Source organism: Dromiciops gliroides, chromosome 1 (assembly GCF_019393635.1).
Source record: "Dromiciops gliroides isolate mDroGli1 chromosome 1, mDroGli1.pri, whole genome shotgun sequence".
Lineage (NCBI taxonomy): Eukaryota > Metazoa > Chordata > Mammalia > Microbiotheria > Microbiotheriidae > Dromiciops > Dromiciops gliroides.
The window spans coordinates 105,513,819-105,529,207 of NC_057861.1; positions in this window are offsets into that span (position 1 = coordinate 105,513,819).

Consider the following 15,389-nt stretch of genomic DNA (forward strand, 5'->3'; position numbering starts at 1 on the left):
TTTAATCATTTTCCCTTTCTTGATTTTAGACTTTATATTATAGTTGGACTCTGCTTATTTTTGTGGGGGAGAGGAAAGAGTGACTGACTTGAGCTTCAGACTTTCATTTCCAGCTCTGGGGGCCTATTTTGGTGTTTCCAAGGTGGGATGATGTACAGAGTTTTTTGATCACTGTCCTGTTCTGATCTCTGGTCCTTACCCAGGGATAGGCACTTGCTCTTTTGTGACTACCAGTGTTCCTCACTGACTAAGAACTGGCAAAATAAACAATGGAGTTGCCAAATTGCACTCAGTGCATCCAATGGTAGCACAGGGGTCCCTTCTATTCTCTTTCTGATCAGGTATTTAGCTCTCTCACCATGTCTTTCCTGACACTACTTCTGTTGCTGTTGTTGCTGCTGCCGTAACTAGTGCTGCCATCTCCAAGGCTCATAGCTGGTGTTATTTATTTGGAGCCATGCTTCCAGCTGTCAGAAATAAAAATACTGGACTTTCCCTTTTGGTGAATATATGAAGGCTTTATTACATTTTTGCAAGAAATGGAATGTAATATAGAAGTGGTGTGCTTTGTCATAGCAAATATCCCTTTTTATCCTAAATCTAATGAAAAGTCCCTCCCCTCTTCATCTCATTGATTAAGGACAAAGAGGTATACAATCTTCTTGGAATGCCTCTGCATATTTCCCCTTAACATGCCCCCCCTCCTGTTACATACATAGCATGTTTGAAAATGGCAGTAGTCTCTGCCTTTGGGGATTGGCAGTTAATATGCATAAGCTAATTAATCAAGTGCCGTACAAACTAGTTTTAACCTTTGGCACACTTGGACTAGCTAGAACACTGGCCTTGAAGTTCTCTTCTACATTTACTTTTACTTAACTCCAAGATTCTCTCTCAGCCTTGAACTATCCCTTCTATAATTCTCCTCCCTTACTCCGACTCCTTCCCTGTCTCATTTTTCTGAGATAACAGCATTTTTCTGATGTTATCTATCCCAATGTTCATAGACCTCTCTTTCTGATTTCTTACTTTGTACTGGGTTGGAAAATCACTCATTTTGATTTTTATTGGTTTTGTCATTTAGGATTCTATTTAATATTGTTTTTTTAAAAAGTTATTTTGAGGGGGGAAGAGCCAAGATGATGGAGGAGAGGCTGTGATTCCCACAAGCTCCCAATAAACCTGACCACTCACTCCCAAATAATACCATAAAAAAGAAGCCTAGAGCACATAAGAACATAGTAAGACTATTTTTCAGCCAAAACAGCAACTGGAATCACCTGCTAATCAGGCTGAGAGAGGAGCTCAGGTTGGACCCAGCCAGGAACAAACCATGCCTCGAGTACCTTGGAGTCTTTGGTGCCAGTGGCTTTTTCGGAGGCTCAGCTCGTGGACCAGTGAGGGGGTCTGGCATTTGGCCAAGGTGAAGTGGCTGCAGTCTCTGCTGGAGTTGGGGTTAAATGCCCTGGTTCTGAACCAGTGGGCTGAATCAAATGGTGGCAGTCCAGTGGGGGAGGGACACAGGCACTCTAAGCTTCTGACCATAGAGAATCAGATTTCAACCAAACATGTGCTTCCAGGGTGAGATGGGTAATCAGAGAAAGCAAAGGATGATAGAAAGCTTTATTTTGTGGGTGAAGTAGAAAAGAATACACTCTCATAAGAAGAAGCAGATAATAACAAAGTCAAAGCTCCAACATCCAAAGCTTCCAAAGGAAATATGAATTGGCCTCAGGCAATGCAAGCATTCTAAAGGGACTTTGAAGAGAAACTAGGAGAGATAGAAGGAAGATTTAGAGAGATGGAGGAAAGAATGAAAAGAGAAATGAAAGCGATGCAGGAATGTCATGAGAAAAAAGTCAATAGTTTGAAAAGCAAAATGGAAAAGGAGACACAAATGCTCTCTGAAGAAAATAATTGCCTAAGAATTAGGATTAAACAAATGGAAGTGAGTGACTTTATGAGAAACCAAGACACAGTAAAGCAAATCCAAATGAATAAAAAAATAGAGGGCAATATGAAATTTTTCCTTGGAAAAACAGCTGACATGGAAAATAAGTCGAGGAGAGATAATTTGAAAATCATTGGACTACCTGAAAACTATGACCAAAATAGGAGCCTAGACATCATCTTCCAAGAAATTGTCAGGGAAAATTGCCCTGATATTCTAGAAGCAGAAGGTAAAATAGAAATTGAAAGAATCCACTTATCACCTCTTGAAAGAGATTCCAAAAGGAAAACTTCCAGGAATATTATAGCCAAATTTCAGAGCTCCCAGGTCAAGGAGAAAATACTACAAGCAGCTAGAAAGAAGGAATTCAAATACCATGGAGCCACAGTTAAGATAACACAAGATCTAGCAGCTTCTACATTAAAGGATCAGAGGGCATGGAATATGATATTCTGGAGGGCAAAGGAACTGGGACTACAACTAAAAATCACCTACCCAGCACCTACCCAGTATAATCTTTCAGGGGGAAAAATGGGGACTTCGATGAAAAAGGGGACTTTCAGGCATTTGTGATGAAAAGAGCTAAACTGAATAGAAAATTTGACTTTCAAATACAAGACCCTAGAGAAGCATAAAAAAGGTAAACAGGGAAAAAGATCATGAGGGATATTAAAATATTAAACTGTTTACATTTCTAGATGGGGAAATAATACTTCTAACTCAAGATCTTTCTCAGTATTAAGCCAGCTGAAAGGAATGTACTTAGACAGAAGGCACAGGTGTGAATTGAATATAAAGGGATGATATCTGTAAGCATTTATTTTTGTTTATTCTTGGTTTTTTGTGGGGCAGGCAGGTGGGGTGGCTTATGTCTGGGGCCTGATAGGGGGTTGGGGCCTCCTGGGTCCAGGGCTGGTGTTTTGTCCACTGTCTCACCTAGCTGACCCATGATGACATCTTCAAAATAAATTTAAGGGATAAGAGGAATGCACTGGAAGAAAGGGAAAGGAGGATGTGGACTGGGGAAAGTAGCTCACATAAAAGAAACAAGAAAAAGTTTATGAAGTAGAGGGGAAGATGGGAAAAGAGCTTGGAAGTGAATGAACCTTACTCTCATCAGAACTGGCTCAAAGAGGGAATAACATACACACTCAAGTGGGTATATTAATATACTGTGCCCTAAGGGAAAGTGGGAGGGGAAGAAGATGGGGGGGAGAGGCACAGGATGGAAGGGCAGATTGGGGGAGGGGCAGTAAAAAGCAAAACACTTTCAAGGAAGGGATAGGGTGAAGGAATATAAAAAATAGATGTAGGGCAGCTGGTGGCGCAGTGGATAAAGCACCAGCCCTGGATTCAGAAGGACCTGAGTTCAAATCTGGCCTCAAATATTTGACACTAGCTGTGTGACCATGGGCAAGTCACTTAACCCTCACTGCCCTGAAAAAAAAAGTAAAGGAAAAAAAGAATAAAAAAGAAAATAGCAGCTCATTTAAAAAAATAGGTTTAACATCAAGGGGAGAGGACAAGATGGAGGTAATACTGTTAGCAATCATAACTGTGAAAGAAATGATGAGCAGGATGATATCAGAAGGACATATGAAAAATGCAAACCATCAATAGAGAAAGAACTGATGGTATCTGAATACAGATTGAAGTATAATTTTATTTGTTAGCTCCTCTTTCTAAAGGTATCTTGTCTATTTTCTTTTACAACTTGACTAATGAGAAGATGTTTTGCATAACTGCACATGTATGACTTATATTGAATTGCTGGATTTCATAGGGAGGGACAGGAAGGGTCGGAAGAAGAAAATTTAGAATGCAAAGGTTTTTAAAAACTGGTGCGAAAAGTCATTATGAGAAAGAGGAGTTCAGAGAAACCTGGAAGTACTTACATGGACTGATGCTGACTGAAAGGAGTGGAACCAGAACACCATCCACAGTAACAGCAACAGTGTGTGCTGAACAATGGTGATAGACTTGGTTCTTTTTAGCAATGCAACAGTCCAAAATAATTTCAAAGAACTTCATGACAGAAAATGTTCTCGACATCAGGAAAAATGAACTGTGGTTCATGAATGCAAATTGAACCATACTGTTTCTACTTTGGGGCTGGTTTTTTTCCTTCATTGTTTAGTTTTTTCTTTTGGATTCTGACTCTTCCTTCACAATAGGACTAATGCAAGAATATGTTTAATATGATTGCACATATATAACCTAAAAAAGTAAAGTTATTTATAGGGTTCAGGAAAAATGCACCCTTTACTCCACCATATTGGCTTTGCTTCCTGTGTAAAATCTTTATTAGACTTATTTCTAAAATAATTGAGGGTATCCCTGAGGACAGTATTAATAGATAACAGGCAGGCCTTCAGAAGCAATATTTTTAAATAGAACTAATCTTTAAGATTTCACACTTAACTGAAAGATACAAAAAAAGATCCCAGTGGTTGTTGATTATAAACAACAACAACAGTTGATTCAGTGAAACAAAGGTCTGCCTTACAGACTTTAGAGTAAGATGTTTTCTATCCATGCATTAAGGTCATTTAGAATTTCTTGGAAGATATCAGAGAAGTAATCAATATCAGGTAATGCATAAAACAGGGAGACATGAGCTTTCCAAATGTGAAAAGCATAATGATGAAGATTTTATCCAAAGTCCAAGTTAAAAAACTATGGTGGGGGCATCTAGGTGGCGCAGTGGATAAAGCACTGGCCCTGGATTCAGGAGTTCCTGAGTTCAAATCTGACCTTAGACACTTGACACTTACAAGCTGTGTGACCTTGGGCAAGTCACTTAAGCCCCATTGCCCTGCCAAAAAAAAACAAAAACCAAACCAAAACAAACAAACAAAAAAAAACTATGGTGATGGTGATGTTCTCTAGTTGCTCCCATTTTCAGAACACATTATGTTATTTTTGTTTGTTTTTGTTTAGCCAAGCAATTGGGGTTAAGTGACTTTCCCAGGGTCACTCAGCTATTAAGTGTCAAGTGTCTGAGGCTAGATGGGAACTCAAATCCTCCTGACATCAGGGCCAGTGCACTATCCATTGCACCACATAACTGCCCCAACATTATGTTATTTGCATCAAGCCTCATGAAAAGGGTTGACAATTACTTAAAGGACTCTGACTTGTTTATCTAAACAGGAAAGGCCAAATGGATGAAGAATATCTATTGTCCACATTTCAACATGATTGCCTATGGACATTCTAAGAGTGCTTGTCTAGTAGCATAAATATCTAGAACAAGTACTACAGATAAACAGTGATCTGGGCCAAGACTTGACAGGTCTGAGGAGAATCAACTGGATTGCTTTCAAATCATTTCAAGGCTGTTTTATTGACTTCAACTGTTCCCAGTAAAGGCCCATATTTCAATGTTAACATTTTACTAGTGTTACAGTATGTCATTGAGAAGTGGAAGACTATAGCCTCCAAAGAACTAAAATAGAAGTCATACCAAGAGCAAATGAAGTCTACATGGTGTGTGTGAACAGGTATTGACATAAGTAACCAATAAGGAACTCTGAAGAACAAGAGTAAAATATGTCATCAGAAGCAGTTTACAGAAAGAGAAAATGGGGTGGTCATATGACAATGACAAGGAGTGACAGGTGGTAGTCAGAGTGCTCAACTGGTCCCCTTGTGATGCCAAAAGAAAGCAAAGAAGGCACTTGTTTCTCTAGTAAGGGTCTCATTTCCAAGATATTTAAGGAACTGATTAAAATCTATGAGAATAAAAGCTATTCCCTAATTTATTTATGTCAAGTGATATGAATAAGCAGCTTTCAGAGGAAGAAACCTAAACTATCAAGAGGCATGAAAAAAAATTCTCCAAATGTCTAACAATTAGAGAAATGCAAATTAAAGCACCTCTGAGGTTCCATTTCATACCCATAAGATTGACAGGGTCAACAACAAAGGAAAATGGCAAATGTTGGTGCATCTTTGTGGAAAACTGGTACATGAATTCACTGTTTATGTATCTGTGAATTGGTTTGAGCAATCTGGAAAGCAAGTCAGAACTATGCCCCATATATTACTAATCCATACAAATCTGTTGGCCTAATATTGTTACTATTAGACCTATACCCCTAAAGAGATCTAAGAAAGAGGAAAAGAAACAATAGGTACTAAAATTTTTATAGAAAAATTTTGCGTTGGCAAAGTACTGGAAACTAAAGGAGGATCCATCAATTGAGTAATGGCTGAACAAATTATTGTATGAAAATGGATAGAATACTATTGTGTTGTTTTTAAAATGACAGATATTTTGTCTCTGACTTCATAGAGACCAGGGAAAGACTTCTCTGAATTGATGCAGAGTGCAGTGAGCAGATTTAATGGAACATTTGATATAATAACAATATTGTAAAGACAAACAACTTTGAAAAACTTAAGAACTTGAGCCACATAGTGGCCAGCCACAATTCCAGACAACCCATGATGAATTGTATTACCTATCTCTTGACAGAGAGGTGATGGACTCAGAGTGAAGAATGATACACATATTTTTTGGACATGGCCAATGAGGAGATTGTTTTATTTCTTGACCATTCTTGACCATTTTTTGACCATTTTTTACAAGGTTTTTTTTCTATTTGTCTTTCATGGAGAGTTGTAAGAGGGAGTGAAATTGGGGCAGCTAGATGGCGCAGTGGATAGAGCACTGGCCCTGAAGTCAGGAGTACCTGAGTTCAAGTCCGGCCTCAGACACTTAACACTTACTAGCTGTGTGACCCTGGGCAAGTCACTTAACCCCAATTGCCTCACTAAAAAAAAAAAGGGAGTGAAATTATATTTTAGTGGTGAAATACATTTTATTTTAAAAAATGAAATAAAGAAGACTTCTAGCAAGTTCAGTGGATACCCATGGTGATGATTTAGAAGAACTTAACAAACGTGGCACAGGATGGATAGATTGTGATCTGTAATACTTGAGGGAACTTCCAAATAGTGAGATTATGGATCCACTGGTATCAGAGTAACATGCATTATGAACCATTATTATTTAGGAAAATTTCTTTCCTCTACAGCCAGCGTTTAACCAATAAATGACATTTAATAAATGTTTGTTGAACTGAATTGAATTGAGTTGAAAATTCTTATCTGATACCTCATAACAGTATGGAAGTACTGAGTTCTTCAGTTCTGTACCCAAAGGACCTAAGGTGTATAAGTAAGGTCTTACAAAACTCTAAAGGTTTGAGCGTAGGACCAGGAGCAGACTAGATGTTAGCAGATGAGCTAAGTGTGTATAGGCTCATTGGCAGGTTTGTTAAATGGTGATTATATTGGGGGCTGCAAAAACCCTTTACTAAGTTATGAAGGGGAAGTTATATACACATGGGTGGGGGAAGAGTACACAAACCCAATCACAGATTCTTGAATCAAGGAAGCAGAGAAATATAGTTTACTTTCTAAGGCAAGAAAAAATCTGGGTTTAGGAAGATCTTTAATACTTAAGTGTTCAAGGGGGCAGCTAGGTGGTGCAGTGGATAAGGCACCAGCCCTGGATTCAGGAGGACTTGAGTTCAAATCCAGCCTCAGACCTTGAAACTTACTAGCTGTGTGACCCTGGGCAAGTCACTTAACCTTCATTGCCCTACAAAAAATACTTAAGTGTTCAAATCAAAAGGGGTTTCTGCTTAAACTCTGGTCAATCCAGGTTCCCCTAAATTAAGATTATAGTGATTACTAGCCCTTAGTTCCAGGGTGGTATAAATCATGTGTCACAATTTCCCATTCTGTCAGTGAAATTAGGAACCAGGCACTGCCCAATTCACCTGGCAGGTACATAAATGGAATAGTCCCCATATGGCCATGCCACATCAAAAAGGATAGGTTTGAATGGATTCACCTTTGACATGACTTCCAAGTTAGCCTCTAATCTAAGTTCATAGCTAGAGCTTTTTGGAATGACTTCATTTCCCCCTTCTAAATTTTCTTTTCCTCTTTCATTTTACCCTTCAGAATAATTTATCCAATCTCATTTTTTTACCTAATTTCCTCTTAGCCCATCCACTATTTCCTCTTTCCTGTCTCAGACAAGCCTAGGTCCAATTGTGGGAATCAGAGGGGCAAATCACTCTCTAGGAATAGTTCATTCTTTGGATAAGTAAATTAGCTCCTAGGGTACCTCACTTACTAAGCCCCATTTTCTCTTCTCTTCTACTGTAATCAGATACCTTTATTTAATAGGCCAAGAAACTGAACCACCAAGGAGGAATCTTATTCTCCAAAACCCACACAGCAAGCCAGCTGCAAAGCTGAGATTAGAAATCAGATTTCCTGACTTCAAGCTCTTTGCCCTCCCTGGTAACACTATTTCCTGCCCTCCCAAATAATTTTTTCTCTTTTTTCCCTCTCTTTCCCTTCTGTCAGTCTCTAATCTCCCACTCCCCATTCCTTTCTGAAAGGGGGTAGGAGTGTGGGTGTGTGTGGGGGGGAGGGAGGTTGCAGGATTTAATGGAGAATAAACAGACTGACCCAAACTAGCTGAGACATGTTTACTGGGTGAGCTGAAAAATGTCCAAATTGTAGGCCACTGACAAGCAACAGCCCCTCATTGGAGTAGAGCAAGCATTGTTCCTGGGCAAGAAGGCGTTCCCCTCTCATCAGCTGGTCTGTGCCTTGCACTGTAATAATGGAGTACAATCTAATTGGTGCTTCCTTTTCATCAATGGAAATGGGAGCAAGAGACAAAGAAACCTGCCAGAAGTTAAGTACAAGCGAGGTTCCAAGATCCATCATTCAATGGCTTTGCAGTAATATTTAGAACATGCCTTAATAACTAAGACATATATCCTTGGGCGGGTCAGTTGCATGTAAAAGACATCTGGCATGTATTTTCTGGTCTAAAATTATAGCATTCCCCCTCAAGTGGTTTATATTTCTAAGAAGTGGGGGAGAAGAAGACGAAGAAAAAAAAACCCATGATGAAGTACTATCCTGACAATTTATTTGTCACTAAACATAAAATAAAAATTAAAAGTTCAGAGCTGTTATTATGTTAAAAAATGGAAGTAAAGGAATTTTGCCAGGATGTTAACTGTAGATTTGCTTATTTTCTTGTCACTCTAGAAAGTTATCTGAATTTGGAGAATGTTGCTCATGTCATATTTTATTAGAGAGGTGCCAAGGCAGTCCTAGAGTCATGTGGGTAATAGGAAGCTCTGAATTTTCACCAGTAATGTGAAGCAAAATGTTGTTCTCTATTTTCAATCATTAAAGAAAGCTGATTTCTGTAGTGACTGCTGATTCCTCCTGGGAGTGGACATGCAAATGTCAGTGAGCAGAGCAGCAAGCCAGAAAAAATGAGAGAAGCTTCATTAAGATATTTCAAGAGCTCTCATAGAAAGTGCTCTGTTTGGACCAAACAACGGCCAAATGGGATTTCACTTCTTAGGTGGAGGAAATGAGAGATAGAGCAGTACCCTCTCTTACCAATATGCAAGATATTAGATATGATGGAAAAGGGAGGGAAGAGGAAATGGTAATAATCAGCATTCTTCTAAATACATGTACAATGATTCTACTTTCCTCCAGGAGATTACAGTTGTCCCTTCTACATCTTGACTTTCCCCATAGAGATTTCAATATATCCTGGGTTGGCATAAGAAATTAATTGGGAATTTTGGGGGAGTTTTGTGGAAACCGCAGATGACACATGAAGGCCAACAGATGACACAGAAACCTACTTAACCCAAATTTTACAATAAAGTCTTCTAACCACCCCATAAAAGAAAAAGGACAAATTCAGCTTCTCTGATATGAAGGGAGGTCAAAACATTTTTCTGTGGATTTTCTAGATCACGGGTGCTATGGCCCTTGCCCTGAAGATGTGGAAAGAATGATTGTATAAATGACCTGAGAGTAGAGCATTTTTTGCATTTTTATGAAATAATACCTAACATAATATGTGGAATATAGAAGGTCCTCAACACATATACAGTACCATGACTCAGGAGGTGTGATTGGAGCTTTGTCTCAGAGCTCTGACATTTAGAGGCTTGCTTACAATACTTGTGTCTCTTCAACAGCTAAGAAAAAAACTATGCTTAGCAGCCAATTAGAAATAAGAACTGGAGAAACTGGGAAATTAAAAGATAGCATGCTTTTTCCTCTGGAAGTGACTGCACTCCAAATGGATTCCTCCGCAGTTTGACTTTATCCTGTAGCTATTCATTTGCCTAAATGGGGTCTTCCCCAGGAGTAGTTTCTTAGTGTTCATGAGTCTTTATCCACCCACCACGGGCCTATGTTCTGAAGTCTCCTCTCCCAACTCTGATTTTTTAAAAAATCTGATTTGAGAGTCCCTAGGCCCAGGTAAAAAATTATTGACTCTGTGCCTATACACCTGGAAACAGGCAGCTGGACTATATTATTACTTCTAAGTATTTTCCCTGGATGAGATCTCTGTCTTTAAATGTTCATCTATCAGGGCTTAGAATGTCTGTATTGGTTCCTTACTAGCCAGTTCCCAGCTTCCTCTGAGAACCAGAGAGAATCTTTCAGAAAAGCTACTTAGTTATGAAAACATGATTTTAATGCACCCAAACCTCTCAGACATTTAAATACTTCTTTATAGCTTCAATTTTCCCTTGGAAGGGCATGGCAGCTCAGCACAGTGTATAGTGAGCAGGAAGCTCCAGTACTTACTAGTCTGACCTGGGAAAATGGCTTAGCCTCCCTAAACTTCAGTTTAGCCACCTGTCATATGGGGATAATAGAGTTTCTTCATAGGGGTGTTGTGAGGATTGGGAATGAGAAGGAATGAGAACATACCTATGAAGGGCTTTGCTCTCAAAGTGCTGTATAATTATGAGGTTTTATTATTATTAACAGATAAAGACATTGTTAGGCTGACAAAGCAACACTGATCAGAGACAGGGGCATTGGTTCTGGTGTAGAATCTTTCCTGTTCCTTTCTAAGACTTTTTATTCAGTTTTCTAGCTCACTGTGTATTGTCCAGAGAAAGGTTGGATTACCAGTAAGTCTCAGATCTCTCTGTACTTTGGGGCCCAGCAAACCAATATTCACAAGCCTTTTTTTCTTATGTATAGTGCCACATAGAAGCTATGGCTTGTCCTAATACTGATATTAATGTTCCCATCTTTGTGAAGTCACTTCTCTAAACTGCCCCTGGTCCAATCATGATCTTTTCCTCATTAATCATCCCTCTCAAATACATCTCAGAACCAAATTAGCCCAGCCTCTGATTATAGAGATGGTTTCTCTGTTTCCTATTTTCTGGCTTTCTATCTTAGGGACCAACATATGATGACTATTTCACTGGGTCTCTATGCCCTACCCAGAATTCAGTGTGTTCTTTTAATTAGTATCTGTGCACTCATGTAGTTATGTGCATCCTCTTGAAAAGTATCCATCATCAGACCAAGACATTTCCCTATTACCTCTAATTTTGCAAATATCTAAGATGTTTAATCAGAAACACTAAACCAGGAAAATTCTAATTAGAAAATCAGCAGAATAGTGCTAAGATAATAATAACATATTAACAATAGCAGTAGAGGTAAGAACATGAAGTAATATTGAACAAAGTATTGGTATCTAATAAAATGGAAAAGTTTCTTTGTCAAATGAGACAAGGTGCCTTTGAATTCTTAGTCATAGAGAATTCTATGTGCTAAGGCCCCTGTTACCTCTAGTACTTTGCATTCCAATATTCTGTCTTCTTAGATTCCTTCTAACTTTAACATTCTTTGTTCAGGGACAGCTAGGTGGCTCAGTGGATAGAGCACCAGCCCTGGAGTCAGGAGTACCTGAGTTCAAATTCAGCCTCAGACACTTAACACTTACTAGCTGTGTGACCCTGGGCAAGTCACTTAACCCCAATTACCTCACTGAAAAAAAATTAAAATTAACATTCTTTGTTCTAATATCCTATGTTATAAAATACCTTCCTGCTCTAACAGCCTATGTTCTAAAGTCACTTCATCTCCAAAACTCTAGAATTCTATCAGTGTCAATATATAATTTGGGAGAATGACATGACTGCTATTTCATCCCCTCATATGCTCTCATATTATCTCTTCCCAAGTTTTCTGCCCCACATCTTGCTCATATACCACATACTACATCCCTGTGATGATACCATACAAACAAAACATCACTGTAGGACACATTGATAACAGCATAGAGCAATACAATAGCAGTACAGGCTATATTGGTAAAGAGAAATACCCCAAACTTGAAGTGTTTCAAGCATAGTTCCAATGATGGAAAAACTTAAAATATCTTTAAACTATTAAGTCAACAAGTGGAATCTAACCACTGTGAGAATTGGAATGATACTCCCTGTTTGAAGGGATATTGTGAGGTCTGGCCTGAAAAGAAACCATGTGACTTCAGCATCTGGAAGTGACCTTTCTGGGGTTTTGAAGGTCATATCAGCATCAGGAAATGATGCTTGCCACCCTGCGGCTCCTGGCAATCAGTGCTACCAACCAATTAGCTTGGAGCTGTGTGTGGATGGCCCTGTTTCCTGTTTCACAGAAGGCTTCTGGGAGAAGTGAGGCCTTTCAGTTCCTGACTTGGGCTTGGCGGGAGGACAGATGCTGGGCTCTCTTAGAGATAGTTAGACGAAGTTTGCTTTTTACCTCTCTCTCTTCACTAACTTCTGATGCACTTTAATAACTACTTAAGGTCTAAACACTTGCTAAAGCTTCTAATTTAAGGAGACTACTCATTAGATTTTAAACATCACAGCTAGAATTTTAGGCCCTTACACCACCTATACCCAGGAATATATGTTGTATGTGCATCAAAAGTTTATGTTTTATACACAAAGGACCCATATTCCTGAGAAAGAAGAAACCAAGTCCATTACAATCCATTTCAGTATACCTGAAAGGTAGTTTGTTGAGTATTGGACTCCACTTTTGACAACCAAGAACAGCATATGATAGGTACAATTTAGTTAAAGAGTTTGTCCTAATAACTTTTTCAAATACTACACATATTATATTTTCATTACATTCAGGATGATGCAATATCTTATTATCTGAATTTTCACTAAGAGTTGCTTTGAACTCTATCTGCTTATTTTAGTGTCCTCAGAAACCAAACCATTTTCTGTAGGGCACAATCACTCTTCCAGACAAGCAGGTAAAAGATCAATTATTTTAGGACCTCATCATCAATAATAAATGGCTATTTTTACCTGGAAAGACTTACATGAACTGATGCTAAATAAAGTGAGCAGAACCAGGAGAACATTATACACAGTAATGGCAGCATTGTGTGATGATCAACTGTGATAGCCTTAGCTCTTCTCAGCAATTCAATGATCCAAGAGAATTCCAAAAGACTCATGATGGAAAATGAAATCCAAATCCAGAGAAAGAACTATAGGGTCTTAATGTACATTGAGGCATACTATTTTCACTTTTTTTTTTGTTTTTTCTTTCTTACGGTTTTTCACTTTTGTTCTGATTTTTCTTTCACAATGTAACTAATGTGGAAATATGTTTAACATGATTTTACTGTATAACATATCAGATTGCTGTCTTGGGGAGGGAAGGATGGAAGGAAAGGAGGGAGAAAAATTTTAAATTCAAAATTTTATAAAACTAAATGTTGAAAACTATCTTCACACCTAATTTGAAAAAATAAAATACTATCAAGTGAAAAAATAGGAAAAGTTTTATGTTGTTAAAGTAAAAGTTTAAATAAAAAACAAATGGCTATTTTTAGTTAGAAACATTCATGTAGGCCTTTTTTATCCTCCAGTACTCTAGTATCTGCATTTTTAGATTTCAATATATAGACTCCAGTGTTGGGAAAAAAAATGTCAAACTATATCTGGCATAATTTCCTAGAGTGTTAACAAATGGGCTCATTCAAAGGGTGACAAGGATGGTGAGAGGACTGTGGACATGCCAAATATGGATCAGTTAAAGTCACTGGGTTGTTTAGCCTAGGCAGGAAGGAGGACTTTGGTGTCACAAGGTATATACTTGTATAGTACTTCAAGGGATGGGTCATATACAAGAGGAACTTGACATGTTCTGCTTGATTCTAGAGAGCAGAAATAGGAAGGGTATGTATTACAAAAGGTAGATTTATTTGTGTTTTTCTGTTTTTGTTTTTGTGGGGCAATGAGGGTGAAAGGACTTGCCTGGGGTCACACAGCTAGTAAGTGTAAAATGTCTGAGGTTGGATTTGAACTCAGGTCCTCCTGAATCCAGGGCTGGTGCTTTATTCATGGAGCCACCCACCTAGCTTCCCCCAAAAGGTAGATATAGATAAGAAATAAAATAAAATCTTTCCAACTATTAGAGTGGTCCAATAGTGGAATGGATTTCCTATTTCTGGATGTCTTTTAACAGAAACATCTAGCTTTAAAAGAAAAAAATATCTAGGTCTCATACACAGATATTTTATGAGGAATTTTATTCATACATTGATAAATTGGCCTGGAGGACCTGTGTGGTCTCTTTTAACTCTGAGATTCTGTGTGAAAACCTCTGGACTAGTATGAGATTTCTCATTGCATGGGATTTCACATTTGGAGGATAAGTCAATTATCCTCAGCAAATGTCCTATTCACTAAGGAATGTTGAACATCTAGGTTATGATCGAAATCACGCAGGTGGTAAGTAGCTTTCTAGGTAATTTACTTTCCATTTGCACATTCCCTTCATCACTTTCTTAAGGCAATAATAGGGACTGCAGGTCTTTTATTAGTCTCTCCATTAAGTTGTCTTTCTTTATTGTGCGAGGGTAGACCATACAATTAATCATTAGTAGGGGTTTTTAAGCACCGGTCTAGCTTTTTGGGTGAATTTCAGGGGGTCCATGAATTTGGATGGGGAAAAAATATATATCTTTTTTCCCACTAACCTCTAATTAAAATTTAGCATTTCTTTCAATTATGAAGATAAGCAACAAAATATTATTTTTAGAAGAGATCCTTAAGCTTTACCAGATTTCCAAAGATATCTATCACACACACACACACACACACATTCGCACTCGCATGCATGCACACACACACACACATCCAGGATTAAGACCCCCACCTACCCCATAGCACCTATAGCATTATTACCCATTAACAGAATTTTTAACATGTTTGGTTATTTCTAGTCTATCGCTTTTGTCTATGCTTTCTGTCCCAAAGAAATTGCCATGCTCACCATCTGCAATATCTTTCAACCATCCTACCTTTTCATCTAATTTATCTAGACTCCATTCAGTTACATATCTTTCCAAATCATTTTCTTTTTCCTTGTAGAATAGCATCTGGTTTAGAGGCTCCATGATAGACTGTGTCAACTGTCCAGTATCTGTATATGTGCTGAAGAAGATGTCATATTCATGACAACTTTGCCTACCCTGCAAATCAATGAGTGAATACTGCTACTGAATCCATCCATCTTTATTTTAGATGTCTATCCTTTACAT